The sequence below is a fragment of the Lepidothrix coronata genome, unplaced genomic scaffold (genome assembly GCF_001604755.1).
Source record: "Lepidothrix coronata isolate B3197 unplaced genomic scaffold, Lepidothrix_coronata-1.0 Scaffold1, whole genome shotgun sequence".
NCBI lineage: Eukaryota > Metazoa > Chordata > Aves > Passeriformes > Pipridae > Lepidothrix > Lepidothrix coronata.
Window position 1 is genome coordinate 3417541 of NW_016690181.1, and position 19828 is coordinate 3437368.

The following is a 19828-nucleotide window of genomic DNA, read 5'->3' on the forward strand; positions in this document are numbered from 1 at the left end:
GAAAACAGCCGGTACTACACATCCACAAATGCAGCCTTAGAATAAACAAACATGATTTTTGTATAAAAAAGAAAAATATCAATTTACTTGTAGCACAAGTACATGCAAACTGATGAGAAAGCTGTCATTTAAAAATAACAGCAATTGTTCCTACCTTCCTTTTTACCCCCCTACGTAGAGACTCACCTCCATAGTAGGACCCCAGCTTCATCAAGCTGGAAAAAAAGCTGCACAGTAACAAACCTTCAGATTGCATTTAACCACTCTGAAGGGCTGCAACCCCAGACTGAGAACCCAGGGGCTCCCAAGGACAAAGTTAGGAACATCAGGAGTTGAAACGTGACTATCTGAATGAATTACTGTGTTGCCTTGGAGAAGTCACTTAGAGAGGACCTAGACAGGGAATGGAAATACATTTGCATCCTTTTCCGTACTTAATTTATTACAGGCTTTTTCTTAAGAGTTTAGAACAGGTTAATGTTTGAAAGTCAAACCTTTGGCAACACAAAATACCTTAATTCTGTCCTCCTGTAGGTATAGTATTTTTACTGACATCTCTGCCTCATTTAGTAGAGGACAAGCTTAAAGAATAAGACATTGGTTGAATATTTCTTTTCATTCTGAGCTTTCAGTTTGCATGCTTTTTTAAACTCAATGTCTAAGCTCTACAACAAATAATTGGTTTCTTCATAAGCAGCACACTAAAGAGAGCCATAGGAAAACTTGTGCCTTATACAGGTAAGTTTTCTTAGATAGGGAATTGAGACAGAAACGATGAACAAACACCCACAGTTGGTAACTCCAAGCATCTTAAACAGAGCTAAGTTTTCAACTACTCTTAACATTTTTATAGTAGAGAACAGCATATGATGAACTAAATCTGTAGCTTTGGTGAATACTGGGAACCAACATGGAAATAGTATTAATGAAAAAGGTAGCACATAAAGTCTGCTCTATAGATGAAATTATTTCCTGTTCACAACAAGAGTACATACAATAACTCACACTGCCTCTCTCTTCTCTCAATAAAACACATTAGAAAGTTAAGACTAGACAGCTCACAATCACTCATATCCACAGAGAAGTCTGAAGAGTTTAACATTATGCAGGGTTTCTTAACAAAAACTTCAACAAGCAGAAATGTATCACAAAATCTCAGCTATCAAATTTACTGAGGCAGCCTTTTGAAGGCTCTAGAAATATGTGCTGTAAACTGTTCAAGGCAAGGGTCTGAAAGGCTCAGATTATTACAGGATATTCTGCAGTTTTTGTGTGTTTTTTAAACCCCAGCTCTGGGAGTCATATTAAGAGCACTGCCTTCTTCCCAAAATATACATGTGATCTGTGACCTGAAGAACAGCTTGAGCAATGCTTACCTCAATTAAAATTAGCATTAACCAAATAAAATACCGATGTTTTAGAAATATATTTTTGTTAGGAAGATTGATTGTTGACAATCTGATGTTACTCCTACTAATATCAGTATTACTAACAGGAAAGGCAGATTGATATATACATACACTTACAGTAGTAATACCCACTCCAGACCCCAAAAAAGGCTCTTAAACTTTTAAAGAATTCTATATAACTTATGTAACAAAAAATAAACCACCATTACCAAAACATCATATCCTGCAGATCAACTTTAAGCTTTTTGTTGAGGTTTGCAAATAGGAGAAAAGTTACTCATTTCATGGACTTGTTACAAAAACAAAGATCTCAAAACTTTTATGTTTAAAGCTTGGCAGCCCCTGAGAACACTAGAACACATGGTGGTGAAAACATTTTAGCATACAGCACCTGAAGGTTTAAGACTATTTAAATGCTAATTATTTGTATATTAAGATGTCTAGTTATAACTTATTATTACCTTTAAGTTACACAATAAAGCTTATGCTACTGTAACCAGTGACTTGTTTGGAAAAAAATGGGAAAAATTAATTGTCATGTGTAGCCATTTTTTCTTAGCTTTTTTCCTAACTCTAGAAACTAGCACACATTTGCTGTCAGACCACGGAACTTTATACGTTCATATCACATTACAATATTTAATTATTTTTTATTTTTTGCCAATAGGACCTTGGCCCTGTTCAATGCACAGGACTAATTGCTGAGCACAGGCAATTTTAAGCCTGATATTCTTTCACATTTCAGAGCATTGCTTGAAAATGTTAAGGGTAAAGCATTAATTAAAAAAGTGAAACTAGGCTGAGGGGGTTTTGTGTAAAATACACCACACACAGAATGGATTCCAAGTTTTTTCTCTGGACTTTTGTTTTAAGATGTTAACTCCTCAAAGCAACAACTCTCCTTTCCACATTTGAAAGGCATCCTGTATGTAGAGAGCACTCTATCAGTATATTCTAGGAAAACAAGTCATAGCAGTTACTTTACTGTGATTTTCAAGTCAGAAATGAAACAACTCATATTCCGTCAGAGGATGGATTTCTGCAGTCTTAAGAAAAAGACTAAAAATAGTCCAAACAGGGGGTATACAAGCTATTTCAAATTTCATTACTATAAGGTTCATGTTTCAATGACTATAGTTAGCAGTAGCCATGCTGTTGCTTCTGTGATTAAAAAAAAGCCTTTTGTGTGCCAGTGCACGGAATCTGATCTTCCTGTTGTGCTGCAGCTGGGAGAACTCCCAGTCAGCCCCAGTAACACATGCCAGGCTAGTGTTAAAGGGACCAACAGGACTGCCCAAGATAACAGACTCAAGCACACACAAGTGTACCAGCCACCCCTTCCAGTTTGTCATCTGTATAACTCCTTTATAACTGCGCTCTATTCCTCTTTCCCTATCCTCACACAGTACTGGTAGATAACATCCGCTAAAGAGTTACCAAGGAGCCTGGATTTTCTACTTATGCACGCAGGCAACTTATAGGATTCAAACTACAGGCTTCAGTTCTGCCTCCAAGTTCCTTTGGCTGCCATAATTAGCCATGAAACAAATGCAATTTGGAGTTTAAGACACCAAAGTTGATTTCACTTGGGGATAGATTGCTTCACCTTCTTTGAAACACTTTCTAGACCCTCAAACTAAGTTTAAATAAAAGTGTGTGACACCATCATTTACTGAAGCAGTACTATATTTAACATATAGAAAATGAGCTAAAAGACTCATTACAGTTCAAAAGACCATCCCTAGTGTAAAGATAAAACCATTGCGCAATCTGCTTTTTAAAATACCGGCCGACGCTTGCCATTGCATCAAACACATAAACAGAAGATGATTACCTTCTTAGCTCTGCTTGTCCTATGACTACAGCTCTGTTGGGCATCAGTAACTCTTCCTGAATGCACTCTTTCCTAGCATCTCAGGGGTGAGATGGGGGATGAGATCACACTCTCCAGCAAAATATAAACCACATTTGGCCTAGTGGAAAGTTAGCATAAATATGTTTTAAAATCTCGGGATCGTCTCTCTCACCTGAGCAGTTTTAACATATGTGGCTTTGCACTTTTTACCCAAGCACAAGACTCTTCTTTGCAGAGTCTTAGCGTATTTCTTGAATCAGAGAAGCCTCTCTAAACCAGGACCATTAGTAAGCCTGGCAGAAGTTCTTCCTGACTTTACAGCAAGGGCTCAACGTATTCCCTATCTAATCTGACATTCATAAAGTCACCAGCAGTAAAATTCTCCTTTTTCTAACCAGAAACCACTGCATGGGGATGTTTTATAGCACTGTTGCATTCAGAAGTTCTAGTACTGCAGACAGAGAAATATGAAGGACACCATTAAGCCTCACTTTGCTCAGGAAGTTATTACTCATCAGTTTTTAGAAAAACAAAAAATCACCTCCTATGCAGAGTAGCTAAATTCTTGCTCATATAAAAAAGTTGTATGACTTGAACTTTTATTTTAGTGAATTATTTTATTATTTAGAAGAACTGTTAATCTATACACACAGTAAGAGAACCCCCAGTCCTAATTATGTCTGTAAGTTTATGCTTTACTAACAGTTCAACAGTAAAGTTTCATATTTGAAGCAGGAAGCTAGGGAATTTTTTGCAAAATCAAAATGCAAATGATGTAAAGATATAAATCAGTGAAAGTCAGTTTAGTACTTGTTTCTAAAAAGTTTTTGCCACATTACTCCACATTTCATAAAGTTGCTGGAAATGTGGATTGTTTGGGGGTTTGGTGTTTTTGGGGGTTTTTTTTGGTTTGTTTTTAAAAACATTGTTTATCAATTAAACTTTAAAATCATGTCAGTTAATCTGTTAAGTCTTAAAACTGTAATTTTTCTTTTTTAATTATTTTCAATTTATTTACAAAGTACTGCTGTGAGGGGAAAAAAAGACAGAAGGTCAACAGAAAACACAAAGAGCTGTCCCCTCCTAGCTATACTAGTCCACTGTTTGGTGTCAAAATTTATAGGGAAAGCAAAGGGAAGATATTCTAAGACTGGTGGCTTACGAAATTTTTTTAAATAGTATGCCTAGTTAAATCAGGTCATTAACCTCCACTGTTCTTAAGGTACGTAAATTTCTCAGTCCAGTTACTGAGAAGTTCCTGCCTTCCTTTTATACTTCAGAGACAGAGGACTACTTGGGGAAATGGAGGGGAGAGGGAGTCGCCAGGAAGAACACACACAGTAAATCCTAGTAATTGATTTAATAACTGAAGATACAAGGAACAAGAAAAAATTAAGAAAACTCTACCCCAGTACCCATTAAAGTAATTTTCCCCCCTCAGATTCCATTAAGAATGGAGGGATCTCTGAATTCTTGTTTTATTCTTTTAAACATGAGGAGAAATTTCTTATTGGTTGCCAAACTCTCTCTCCCCTTGTAGCAATCCACTATCTTGGAAAGAACTAGCTTGTAGGAATGATGCATTAGCGAGGCAGAAGTACTTTAAGAGTTTTGGGAAGATGTCCAGAGTACAAAAGGAGGTGATCTGGGTGGTGCTGTAAGACTGTAGGCATGAAATGCAAAACGAGCTACCTCTGACTACCACTTGAAGTGCAGTAGCACTTCCGATGAGGAGAACCTCGGGTATGTGCACGTCCCCTGCTGGTACTGAGTACTCTTTGAATTTTATCCATCTGCGAGAGACGTTCAGAGGACAAAAAAGGTTTCAGAAGAGCAGCCTGCGCTTCAACCACACAGCAGTGACAGTCAAGGACAGCCTCGGCCTTCCATTTCCAAAGGGAAAGAAGCGCTGTTACCGCAGTCGGCCAGCAGGGGGAAAAATGCCAAACGAGTGGGGAAAAAAAAAAAGTTAAAAGAGCGAGACACTAAAAGATGAGGAACAGAATTAACCAAACATACACATATCCTCAGTAGATATAAAAGGAAAATATTCTTCTCCTGAAGAGAGGAAGCAGGATAAATGAAGTGTATATGACTCAAAGCATTCTCCCAGGCTTTAGAGAGGAAACAGTAAAAGTGCTAGTCAAAAACACAAGCCAGCAAAAGCAAGTTTTCGGTTTCATGTTAGCACACAGTGACTGCAAATCAATTAACGTTTTCTTAAATCTAGTCTTTCAATGTAAAGCAAAGTATTGTGACTATACAACTGAGAGAACTAAGCTGAAAGAATATTAATTTTTAAAGGACTATCCAACATAAATGTATGAACTAATTAATTTAAAATGAACACATATATTCTAGAAAATCATTCTGCATTACAGAAGTCTTCGTGTTACATTTATACAGAATCCCAAGAGTCTGGACTTTTTTGTCTGAAGATATTTCAGAGCAGTAGGGCTCCGATTAGAAACCCTGTTTTTCTTTCTAGCTTATAAATATTACCCGTACACCATTTTCATGCTTACAAAGTACAGTGAAAACTACTTAAAGGAAGTATCAGTTAAGTGAATAAATTCATGTTAAAACATTTTGATGAAGGGCAACTTGCATACAACAAACAAGAAACAGAAACAACGACACAATGCATTTTAAATTTAAGAAATAAAAAAGCAAAATGTGATAATTTGTTGAACAAAGAAATGTAACATGCATTTACAATGAAAAAAAAAGACCAGCCCTGCAATCATAAGAACTTTCTGTTTAAAATATCAATGGCTAAGAACCACAAGGAGCAGCAGCAAGATTTTCATTGACAGAGTCAGGGAGATTAGCTATGCAAGCTTCTGCTGATGTTACCTTCCACAAATATCAGACAGAGGCCAGGTACACATGTAATAACAAACGTTTAAAAATGCAGATGAATTGTGATAAGCGATTATATAGTGGGGCACCTTACAACTACAGGTAATCTTTTATAGTTCCTTATAAAGGTCTTTCAAAATCAGCTGCTGTACTTTCAGCAAAGCTCTTTTCTCAATGTGTCCATGAAACTTCCTAAATAACAGTTTTTTAAGCATGCACAAGGAAAGATTAGACTAACAGTACATCAAGAGACTTAAGTGAAGCCCAGTTTTGCTAACAGTTTATATTTCTACCTCCAGCTTCTTCACTTGCATTTAATTTACCCTGCAGCTGGAACACTCACAGGCAGCTAATCTATCTGACCAAGGCACTGTCCTTTATATTCTCTTCCAGCCTGAGGTCCTACCACAAGCAGTCCCCACTTTTTCGGGGGGGGGGGTGGATGAGGGAGTATCACACTCCACAAAAAGCTGAAGTAATTCACAGATTGGTCAGGGGAACATCAAGCACAAGCTTAAGCAGTAGAAGCACTGTGCTAGCAGCAGAAGGGAGACTTTCAGCAGTCACTGAGTTCCAGTGAGCTGCACTGGGTACAAGACTGAGCACTTTGCTGATTCTTTCTAACTACAGCAATCAAGAAGTGATCTTTCATTTTCCCTACCTGGCCAGAAGTTTGGCTTGTAAGTTACGCTTTCAGCGACAGTCACACAGACGCATCCTCTTCATTTTGAAACTGGAAGACCTACAGAACTACTGGGGAAATAGATGCACCTGAGTTTGGCAGTCATTTGAATTCTATATGTTCTGCTTGTTCCTCGGGCAGAATAGAAATCGCTGTTATTTTCTGTGTGTCTCATTACAGCACAGTGTTCTTTAAACACTAAAATTAAACCAACCTATGCTGGTCTTGCCATGGGTCAACTTTCATGTCAGTATACTGGAGCAGACCCTTGTCCACACTGTCTGACACAGTTCTTACAATAAACTGAACTCTTCAATTTAATTATTTTAGCACATGCATTAAAAATAAACCATTTAATTTATATAAAGTACAGGAGCATAAACTTGAAAATTATCTGGTTATGTACATTCTTGTGTTCTGTATTTTACAATACTGAAAAATAGGTATAAGAATACAGTTATCTTATGTAGAGCTTCTGTTTTAACAGGAGGTGGGATGCTCAAAACGAGAAACTATAAGTAAAGTCTTGCCTTTACAACACTACAGATCGCTTGCTTTAATGTTAGGCTTCTAAATAATTGCCAGAAGACAATATGAAAATTATTTACTAGTAAACAGATGACAAAAATGTCAAAAGTATCAAAAGAACAATTGTTTGTTTCTTAATCTGTCTTCAGATTTTATGAACAAGATGAAAAAGGTAATGCTTCTCACCTGCTAGAAGTGAATTTTTTTCTAGAAAGAATACTGGCAATTTAATTTCACCAAGTTCTACGTAAATCAGTCTCGGACTCCTGTTGATTCTGTTGGGTGTTCTGAACTCCATAAAAGGTGGCTGGGACCTTCTGCTGCTACCAGACAGGTATCACATTTTCCTCTCCTCTTGACTAGAACACCCATTCTAAGTACAGCCTGCTAACATTTACGAAAAAACATTCTCATTCAACATTTGAATTTAATTTGCTTTTAGCCAAACTTATTTCTATTTCACCAGCTATTATTTCATTAAACCATGTTGTCACTTTGGCATTCCTGATCTCCTGAGCATAGGAAAAAAACCAACCAACCAAACCAGCTTAAGACCATCTAACAATTAGTATTCCCTGTCTGTAGATTAATTAGGTAAAGACTATGAGGGTTTTCACGAGTTTCTAATTTGTGTACCGATAAAGTATAATAGAGCACTTAAAAGGTATCAACATGTTTTACTCACAGCTTAAATAACAAGGCAGTAAACAGAATTAGGTAAAACATGCTCGTTTCAAACTCTGAACTCAACAGAATATTGAAAGCTCCTTTCTCTCCCCCTCCATCCCAAAATAAAAGCGTGAGTGAGAAGGGATTTCATTACATTCTTAGAACTGTTATGAGCAAAGTCAAACCCAGCCACTCGCACTTAGCATGCAGGCTGTACACACTCCCAAGTACGTCACACTGAGAAAACACGCTTGCTGAGCTATCTGCCTTCCCAAGGCCTCCAACGCGCTGTCGCTAGGCCTAAATCAGGTAGGCTCTGTGCAGTGCTGCTGTAGATGAACAGGAGTCCACCCCTTCTCCCCATTTCCCTTAGATTTAACTACCAGATCATTCCAGCATCAGCTTTTTCTCTCTGCTTCCTTCAGCTGTAATGTCTGTGTTTAAAAAGACAACAGCATCACAATCTACTATGCAAGACTTGGCCCTGATTTTTTTCCTTCTTTACTACACCAGCTACCCTGCAGCTTCTGAGCCATTGTCGGCTGTTGTTTTGTGTTCCTTGAATGCAACAGGACTTAGTCTGCCAGGCTGCATCACTGTTTCACAGCATACCTCTAAGGGGAAAAAAATACCCTCTTCTTGCCTGTGTCCTGCTGGGCACTGAATATTCAGATTATTCCATTCTCTCAACAGATAACAACCACTGTTGAATATTCACACATTTCTCTCTTTAAACCTGAATTCCTTACTTTCCTGTTTATTTTCATACAAAGCTATTAAATAAAAGTGCAATTAAGCAGTGGCCTGAGTACCTCAAGTGTTCTCTTACAGATAATCTGATTTTTCTGCCAGGAAAAAGTTCGGTCTCATTTTGACAACTACTTTGAGCCTTTCACTTAATCTAATTCAGCCCTTTCCTGCTCTAAAGATTTCTAATCTACCCTGTAGCTTTGCAACGTTCAGGTTCAGGAAAAAAAAAGAGTTTTGTCTCTATACCTCATGAACTTTCTCATTCAACCGAGATGGAATAACACTGAGGTAAAAACCACATTTTCCAATAGCTTTACCCTGAATGAGATTTGGGTAAACTACTTGATGCAACACAATCTCATGAGACTGACACAAAACTATTGGGAAAACACAACAGCATGAACTAAGGTACAGATGAAGACTCAAAATTCATCTTCACCAAGCCAAACAATAAGGGGTAACATTCTGGAGGTCAAACATATATCAGAATACTGCATTAAACAAATTAATAAATAAACAAACACAAAAAAAATTAAAAACACAAAGACTCAGAGGTAAGTACAGAAATACAAACTTTACCTGAATACTGGAGGCAAAAATGGTTTCACTGTACTTTTTACTAAAAAAAGTAAAATTCTACACACACACACAAAAAAAAAAAAATCGAACCCCCCAAAAACCCCAAAAGTTATTTTCTTCCACAAAACAGTTCACAGCAATTCAAAAAGAAAAGATTTTCTAGACGATCCAGAGTACAAGCAACTTTTTTTTTTAAATATATAATTATTTAAACAGTGAGTTAACTAGCTCATTGCAATGGAAACCCTGACAACACTTGATACATAAAACATTTATGACAGTCCTAAAGAATTATTAGACAACAGCCTACACAAAAAAGATGGACAAGTGAGAACAAGTTTATATATGCACCTTGGAAAGACCTGTTTTCTATTTCCCATTACAAATCTGTTTTCTGATCTCAAAACCTGAGCAGCTGTTTCCCCCTCTCTATTCTGCACAATATACCTCAAGTAAATTACATGTTTTGTTTCAGTCCCTTGTCTTTCAAGAAACACCAGCCCTAGAAGAAAGGAAAAGAAGGATGACACCACTCTCCACACCCTTTTCAGTCCCCTCCGCTGCAAGAAAACATACACCTTTGTACCAGGCAGAAGATATTTAAGATCCAGTCCCAAAACCAAACTTGGAGCATTTTAAGTAATTCTAAAACATGAAGTATTTAATGCCTTGGAAGTCACTCCTAGTGAGTAATAGTCTCTATTGTCATTTTAACTTGTGCTAAATGGCATATTTTCAAATCATTTATTGGAGAAACTTTAGGAATTTCAATTATTTAAGTCCTTTCTATTTTCTCAAGTTGCATTACCAAACACATAATATCTGGCACAAGTTCTGTGGGGGAAGTGGCTTGTACATCCTACTTTCATACACACTGTAGGCTCCAATCCTGGAAGAGGGAAGGATGCTAAGAAATACTTTTTTTTCCTGGAGAAGACAGGATAGTTGTTTAGTGAACAGACCAAAAGGACCTTGGGATCAGCAGAAGCACATGTTGCTAGTTTCTGAACTAGTTCATTTGAAATGCCTCTTTCAAGTCACTTTAAGAGTTTCATCTTCCAAATTCTAACACACAATAATGATAACTGGTTTATAACAATGCAAGTATTCATTTCTTGGCTCTGTATGTTTTTAGAAGTGTCTGAATAAAGTTCACTAATACACAAAACAATGGTTTGTCCAATTAGAGACCAAGAACCAAAGCAAACTTCAGTTCAGGTTCGTAAGCTACAAAACCAAAACACATTATTCAGTCTTCTCGTTCATGAACATCAAAAACCGTCAGTCTTACTTTTTCAAAATCTGCATGGAAGTTCTTACACGAGCAGCCAAGGTAACAGTAACTTTTATGAATTAAACTTTTTGCAGTTATTAAGCTCCTGCTGCAGTCACCCAGTACACTAGAGACTGTTCAAATTCCACAACAGCTTAATTCTAACCTACTAAAAAAATATTTTTTCCACAACTTGTGAAGCATCACAAGTACGCACCCACACAAGAGTACAAGGTGCTAAGAGCTTCTGAATATAACAATGTGAAATTGTAATTCAAATACCTAAAGGCAATTACAAGAGGTTGAAAGAGGATTGATTTCCCCAACAATAATCTAAACCACCTAGATATCTGAAAATTTGTACAATCCGTACACACTGAACAAAGGTGAAGGATGCAATTCTTACACCAGGCAAATCAGCAGTACCATGTGTTGCAAATTTCTGAACTAGTTCATTTGAATATCCTCTGTCAAGTTAGTCTGGATGTTCATATATGATGCATTGGTCTTCTTGTCCTCCAGGCTAAGAGTCTTCTGGACAGAAGTGTCTGTCTCAGTCCTGCTTCCTACCCCTAAGACATGATAAGAAAGAACACATGGACTACTCTGTCAGTCTAATTATTTAACTCCCAATCAATACTTAAAACAGAAAAGGAAAGGTAAATTCACATGCAGAGGCATAATAATCAAAACAAGCACTACTTTCTAGCCATATTTTTTCTCTGCAAAGTGTCTGTTTCCACTTTCCTAGAAATTCAACTAATTAATACAAACTCCCCCCAAAATCAAACGAAGATATTCCAGTTAGACAAGGAGTAAACCTGTAAGAGTTAACACCTGCCATTTGCCTGACAGTCAAACTGCCTTAAAAAACACTCATCGAGATCAATGCGGGGGGGAGTGAGAAGTTTTGAGTTTCAAACCAGAGTATCAAATAAAAAAAATCCTACCAAGACAAAACGAGATAAGCAATAGATTCTTGGTATCTATTAAAAAATAAACTCACAGCTGGTCATAATAAAAACATCACAGACTTGGTTAAAAAGGAGGATGGAGACTTCCAAAAACCGGAAGAGGAAAGAACTGAAAAAAGAGGCACGGAATGCCACTACCTGCTACCTACATCATGAAGGTGATATAATTCATGATACTAAGATTATAAAGCACTGGTCATTTAAATCAGAATTAAAAAATAAAACCAAAAACACCCTAAAACTCCACATCTCTAAGCAACACTCTCTTCTAAGTATTCATATAAACGATTGCATTCTTAATGAAATGAAGCTTTTGGACGTCCAACTTCAAAGCAAATGAAAAGGGAGACATGCTGGGAGACATACATCTTGAACAGCAAAAGGTTCATAGACCATGTGGCAACAAAACCAAAATGAAGTGAACCTATTTGTATACCTCACATCACCTTAGAGTAAAATCTGCGAGAGGATCTACCCAAGACTATATTAAAAGACCGATAATAAAGAAAACATGAAACAGTCAAAGAGCAGGGAAGTAAGCATAACAAGGATCATGGTAAAGTCTGTGAACATACTTTTAACTGATCTGGCAAAGAGTAAGGTTGCAGACATTGTGATGTTTTCCACTATTTCAGATAGTTGAAATTAAAGCAAACTTCAAAGAAGTTTAGGGGATCTGATAAAACCATATGACTGATTTTCATTTGTTATTTTATTGCTCTGGGTCAACAAGTGCAAAGTAATATGCTCAGAGGAAAAAAATAGCCCCACCTATAAATATAAAACAATTAGTTGAAACTAGGCATGACTACTTACGAAAAAGATTTCAAGATTACTGCAAGCAAACAGTTCAACTCTCAGAATGTATTACAAAAAGAACAGAGAACAAACTGGGAATGTTCTGCTGTGATGCATGCTGCATGTAATTCTGGCTGCTCCATCTCAAAAAGGGGAGAACCAGGAATGGCACAGAGAGGAATGACAACTAGGGAGCATGTTTAAAACAAATGAAACTATTTTTCTTGCATCAACCCATCATACACACAGAAAACACAGTTAAACTGCATGGAACTGGACGCTGTGAAACACTATGTAAGCCACAGATACAGATGAGTTCAAAAAGGCAACAAATTCACCTATAAATAGTTTGATGTTGCTATTCACAGTGCAATAGCCCAAATGTAGCTTCCATCTCAGGCAGCGGCTAAACAACTGTCAGAAATCTGTTAATATTTCAGCGGCTGACAGAATTCACCCATTTCCTACACAGTTCAGTCAGCTGCTGCTGCTACACACTGATAAAGCCAAGATGCTGGATTAGATGGACTTTTGGTCCACCACAGTATGTTAGTCCTTAAGTTTAATAACATTGAGCAGCCATGCTGGTATATGTCTTAGGTCGTTTTGGAGGTTGGTTTCCTGGTAAATAAACCAGGCTGTAATTCAAGCATGTAGTGTTAAAAGCAGAAATTGCAACCTCTGAAGCAGAAATCAAACTTGTTTATGCTTATTGTGTAATATAATGCAACAGTGAAATAAAGCCATGATCAAACATTCCAAGGGTGTGTGGGGGGATTGTTTTTATATAATCTATCAGACTGCTGAAAAATTTTCCTATAAACCCCTCACTGATCAGGGTGTCAACCCAAGGAGATTCAGGCAGTCTCTCCTGAGAAAGACACAAAAAGTTGGAAAGCAGCACTCAACATAAGTCATGGATGTTTGTTGCAAAAACTGCCAAGACCCATTTCAGACTGGCAATAATTTGGTGTCCTCCCAGCTGACCAGAAGAAAGATCTCCTGAACCAATGGATTCAAAAGGAACATGTAGATGAATGTCTGACTCCTCTTCAAGAAAACTGAACTTGCCAAAGTCATCAGGTCCTATCTAACCCTGAAGCAGTACTGGATGCTCTCCCTTTTAATAAGGAAGTGTAGCTGAAAAAGTACTACTGTCACAGAAAATGCATAAACTCAAGCTGAGGCCCAGGATAAACACCGAACAGAATTCTGCTAAGAAGTACTGCTGATCCTTCTAGAAAGCACTGCCTAAACAATTCGGTGAATGTCTGCCTTCTCATCACTGTCAGCTTCCTTCTCTTCTGACAGATGAGCTTTTGAAGATAGCCAAACTGAAAGCCACGTAGGATAAACAAGCAGGTCTCAGTCTGCGAGAAACAGAGAAGTTTCAGTTTCTAAAGCCCAAATTACAACAGGTCTGGAAAACAAAGCAAGTGTCCAGTGTACTTTCCAGTACTGCTGTAGGCAGTAAGATGAAGATGGATGTACCCAATAAGCTCATCATCCTTATCAAGAACAAGCAAGTAGTAAGGATAAAAACATACAGGAAAAAAAGAGTAGAAGCTTTGTGATCAGTTTCCTAAACACAGACATTGCCTCAATGAGATTACTGCTCAGCTACACTGGGGAGAAAGCTGACCACGATTCAGTTTACATGAGAAATCTCTTAAGTCACACAAACCCACAAGAAAATAAGAATTTCAGGCTGTGCTACATTTTGTTTTCATTTCACATAGGGGCTAGCATCATTTTGTTATTTAAATAACCTTCTCCTTACAGAATCACAGAGGTTGGTTTAGAGTTCTTTCATTTTGCTTTGGGAGGGGAAGTTATCATCTAGACCAGTAACAATATTGAAATTGGCCCTGCTGAAAGAAAACAGCAACAAAACGCCCTTGCCATCCTAAAGATCATTTGAGCAAACTACACCAGCAACAAATAGCACTATAAACTAACAATTCAAAGAAACTGGCACTCTTATTTGTAGTTGGGAACTTAAGATTTACTAGATGTTTTCTCACTCTGTGCTGCCATAGGCTCAATGGTCCAGGTTGAATTTGTTGGTATTCCTAGAAGAACCACAAGAAGATATAATCATGCGTGTGTACTGAGTTTATTCATACTTCAGTGCTTCTGCTGATCATCCATGGGGCAACATTTCTCTCTTCTCCATCCCACCATTAAAGCCCATCAGACACATATAGTTTGTCTTCCTGAAAAACAACTTGGAAAGTTTTTTATCAAACGCCCCATGTCTCATTGAAAGCAAATTTTAGTGCTAGATATAGAAGAACACCAAACAGTTCCTCTTAAATCTCATTCACATTTTTTGCTCACAAAAAACAAATGCTTATCCTCTTACTTTCCTCACAAGTTCAAGGTGAGTTTCTGCTCTTCCTCCATATCTGCTGATACTTCTTCAACTATTATACAGGAAAACTCAGTTAATTTCTATATATTCCAAAACAAAAGCAATCATTTTGGTTCATTTTCCTTCTGTTTCACACATTAGGTTGCGTGGAGATGGAGGAAGAACTGGACAACTGTATGGATGTCTCCAGATTTATGCCCATTTTTCTGCAATTCCGAGCCATTGGTCTTAGTGATGATGCAGGCTGACCTTTCCAGTGCAATAGAGTTCTCATGAAGTTGTGTGCTTCACATTTCCATGACACTTGCATACAAAGCAAAACTGCTTTCTTTGGCAATACAGAGAACAAGAATTTAAAGTCTTCTTTCTGAAGAACACAGTGCCAGCCGACACCATCTCTTTGGATCTCAGGCCTTCAATGCCAAGGCAATATATCTGAGATTTATTTTACAAACATCATTTCATTAAGCAGTGGTGATGTATGTGGGATTAACTGCACATGAACAGGAGAGGCACACCAATCACTGAATTGCTAACACAAGAAGATACTCTGTGAGGTTTCATTACATTCATCTATAAATCAAGAGATGACCAAAACCGTAATTCTACTTCACAGAAGTCACATTGTAGAGTATGAGATGCAATGGTTACTAAAGTTGCCTTGTGTTTGGCCTTGAAGCTGTCTCCACAGTTACAGAGTTGAGATGTCACAACATACAAACACTTCAGTAAAGGCAGTGTACTAAACTGGCTTAGAGCAGAAAGTCAACTCCAGGCTTATGCAAAACCCACCTCAAAACATGAACAACTCTAATGAAATCTAATTAGAGGGACATATCCCAAAGTTTCTGAGCTCCACAAATACTCTAAGACACCAGCAGAGACCACAAGCAGTGCCAGTAAGGGCTGTAACTGGAGATATTCCAGAACGAGAGACATGCATTTAAAAGATCATGATTCAACATCCCACCAGAGCCCAAGAACCTAACATCATGGGTAGTCACAGAATAAATCACGTGGAGTCCTAAACACCAGACTCACAGTTTTAGTGAACCATTTACAGTAGACCATGAGGCATATAACAAAAAGGGAGCCATACTTTTCATCTTTGCATTGAAATATAGTGTCCTTATTATGCAGCACTAAGAGTTAGTGGAAGCAACGCTGGATCCAGCCAGGTGGGACAAATGCAGAAATTTGAGTATTGTCGACTCTGCTGATTTTTCACTTGGAAAAGGCATTTCTCCAAACTAACAGAACAAGATATCTGTCCCTGAACAGTACTCACTTAGGAGGATTGAATAATTCTGCTCACAGAAGCTGCACACAAAATAGTTTTAACGAGCAGTTAAGACTTCAGCACTGATGGCAGTAGTTCCTCACTGTTACTTGAACCATTCCTCACAACTAGATATGTAAACTTCTCTGTACCAGACTGAAAGCATGACACAGAAACAGTGATGGTATGCAGTAAAGTTACTGGAACCCTGTTCACATCTGGGTCATAGACAAAATACATTCTGGAGATGCTTTAGTTTGGTAAATGTAAGCACAAACCTTAACTCTGACCCTCTGGACACATTTAGGATATGCCCATTTAAAAGTATCTGTACAAACGATCCTGCCTACATGGTAACATGCAATTTCTTGTATTAATTGTAATATAATGTGATGGAGCTAGAAAGGTGGACCAAAAAAATTTCAATAGCAACAACCACCACCACCATCTTTCTTCTGTATTTTTTCAGGTTCTGCAGAACTTAATTTAGGATTGATTCCCAGCACCTCAGATTGATTCACCTATGCAACTCAGATTTCACTGGATTTCAACTCCACACTTATTAATCATTCTCTCCCCGTGCATCAGAAGGTCTCCCATCCCCATTCAACCCTTCACTTTTCCCTTAACCCAAGATAACCTGAGAAAAAAAAATACCCAAAATTTAAAAAAAGTATCCTATTTATTTTGTACAACCAGTTTTACAAGAATCTCGCCTCCTTTGGGACAAGCACTACTTATTTTTACACCACCCATACTTAATCAGTAAATCATTTTTAGGCTCACTTTTGTTCACGACATAGCAACATTCAGGATGCGAACGAAGCAGGCATTCTGCTGGATTAAACACACAAATGAAGGCCTCTATTCCTAGCTTAAAGTCTTCAATAAATTTACTGCAATGCAGAATAAATCAATTTCTCCCTGTGCCTCAGTTTCTCATCTGAAACATGGGAATAATGCTGTCTACCAGACTGACCTGTTATCTTTCAAGTGAAGCAGATTCTCAAATAATAACAGGCACACCTATACTCAAGTGAATAAACTATGCTGATTCACAACAGCAGACTGCCTGGGCCAAATTCCATGCTGTATTAACAAGTCAACAGGAAGCACTCCAAAATTATTACACTGATGTGCTCTGATCTTCCTTTCCCTACATACCAGTCAGCTGGCACTCTTACTACTCCTTGTAAATATACAGGTACAGGTATCAACCTCAAATTATGTCTTCCCTTCCCCTTTTATTATATTCTCCCTCCTTACCCCTTAACAGCCTTTTTTTTTTCTTCCTTCTCCTCAGAAGTACATAAGTGGGAACTGTAGCATCTGGAGAATGGTATTTGTAGCTGGGGTAGTCACACTCAGTGTGGGAGTACTGATGGTAGTCACTAATCTGAAAGGAAGAATTCAAGTAACCATACACCTAATAGAAGTTCCTTTCTTCTCAAAACCATGATTATTCAATACAAGTAAAAAGATTTACACACTATGTTACAAACATAGCACTGAATCACTGGGCCAATCTAAGGTGGAATCACATAAGCATACAATTAGTGTTTAACAGAAGAAAAGTGCAAGACTGCTGTACAGTGAAAGTAGACTTCAGCTACAAGAAAAATAAAGTGTTCAAAGCAGTTTTACTCACACTGATTGCCACAGATTTTTAACTGATTTTTTACTTAAAGCTGGAATAATAAACTGTAGGTTTATCTAATTTCAGTGGCTACTATAAACAGTTGAAAGGCCTATCATTTTCAACCTTCACAGTGGTGACAGAGGGTGAAAGGGTATCACAGAGCATGGTATGATTGTGCTTTCTAAACAAAAGGATTGGCAGTTAGAAGAAGGCTCTTTGTGGCAGTCAATTACTTTTATTCCCAAGGAGCCAAGACCTATCCCCAGGGTGCTTCACCCAGAGGAGAAAGCGGTAACATGCTGCTGAGAGACATTCCTCCTTCACATCCCCTCAACATTCAACATCACCACAACCTTCACCTGCTCTCCTGGGACCCACTGATTCCACGTACATAACAGCCCCACTCCAACACTGTCCTAGGAGATGCAGACAACCACCACTTGGCAAGAAGGCTTACCACAACAGCAGAGACTAAGATGGGACAAAATAGTGGGGAGCAGTAAACTACTACCACATATGCCACTGCAGCATCAAGACCAACACTCACACTACTGTGGTATCAGTATAGTGCCCATCGTTACGGAAACTGCTTTGCAAAGTTACCCTTTAAATAAATTCTGTTGTTTAAAAATTAATGCCTAGATTTTTAATTATCTTATTGTTGTACTAGAAAAGATGTTTAAATACATCTCTCTACACACACACACGCACAAATTCTCATACATTGCTCTCATTACATTGTCCTTACATATTCCTCTCCTTGCCATTTCAAGGATGGCGCTTTTTTCACTTTTAAAATGCCTTTGAGAAAAATCCTAGCTCCTATCAATTTAAACTCTATTGTCCAATAGAGGGCGGGGGGAAAGTAATGAGGACCAGAAACTTACATCGTGTAATTTTAAGTTCCTTCTAATACAACTGATCCCCAAGATAACCCATGTGAGTCTTAGTGCCTACTGGAATACCAAAGAGGTTTCACAGCTGAAGGATTAAAATGCATCTTGTATATGTGGGAATATGGAAAAAATTGTGTTAAAAAACATGCAGATAGTATTTAACTCTATTTCTCAATTTATGCAAGAGTTTCTGAACAAACTACAGGAGTTGCTGGTATAGCTGAGAAAAAGCAGAGGCATGTCTAATACATAGTACTTTCTACACACAAACAGGGATTTAACAGATGCTTGTTCCATTCCTTAGTTTAAGTTTTCAAAAGTCTTAAGAGTAAGACAGCCTATACACATTACAATGAAGTCACCCAACATATTAACAATAAATCTAGCATAAAGGAAACCCAGCATTTTTTAACAGAAACAACCACAGGCACAGAAGTGTGGATTAAGGTCCCAAATAGTAAGGAATTGTTCACTCTTATCTTACTTCAGGAAGGAGCAAACCTAAGATCAGTATTTTTGCTCGTGCAATTTTGCAGCAATGACAATGTCAGTGCAAAGCAACTTGAGGTCCAGCATTCACACCCTCACTGACCTACACCGATCAACTCTGCAGCTGAGAAGATACTGTTACCACAGTAGGGCACTAACCCTGCACACGCATCTAACAGGGCAGTAACACTAGGTTTTCACCGCAAAAACTGCAGCTCATCATCATAGGAAAAAACATTTGATTAAACACTGAACAACTATGATTCCTGTGAGAAGTAAGGTGGGAGAAGACCATGTAAGTTTTAAGAAGAAACAACCACACAGGGATGAGAATTATGGGAAGGGAGGAGATTTCCATGTTTACTTTAGAGCATGACATTCAAAAGAAAAGTAGAGCAGGTGAAATATGCCAAAATGCAGGTGGAAAATGGAAACCAAGTCTGATTCTGAAACAACTTTCACAGTGACAAATCCACTGACTTCAGCAGAATTCTCTAAGAACTCAAAATAAGGGGTATGATGTGGTGGGATTCCTCCTTGGGAAAAGAATTGCAGTTGACTCAAGGACAGGTACTTGGCATTCAGAAACAGCGCAAACCTTGATGGTGCCTCCCAATTTATTTCTGACCAGAATGTACTCTCTGAAAGGGTAAAAGGGGAAGCTCAGGTAGCCACATCCTTTCCATTTGGGGTCACTGAGAAGAGCATCCTTAATACAGCAAATTCATGCTACACACAACAATAGATTTACATGATAAAGATGCTTATCAGA

General features: G+C 38.0%; 1 protein-coding gene across 7 annotated transcripts in view; it reads right to left on the minus strand.

The window, feature by feature from the left end:
- PHF21A (PHD finger protein 21A) overlaps window positions 1–19828 on the minus strand; it is a 129231-nt gene that overhangs the window by 99583 nt on the left and 9820 nt on the right. The window lies entirely within an intron of this gene.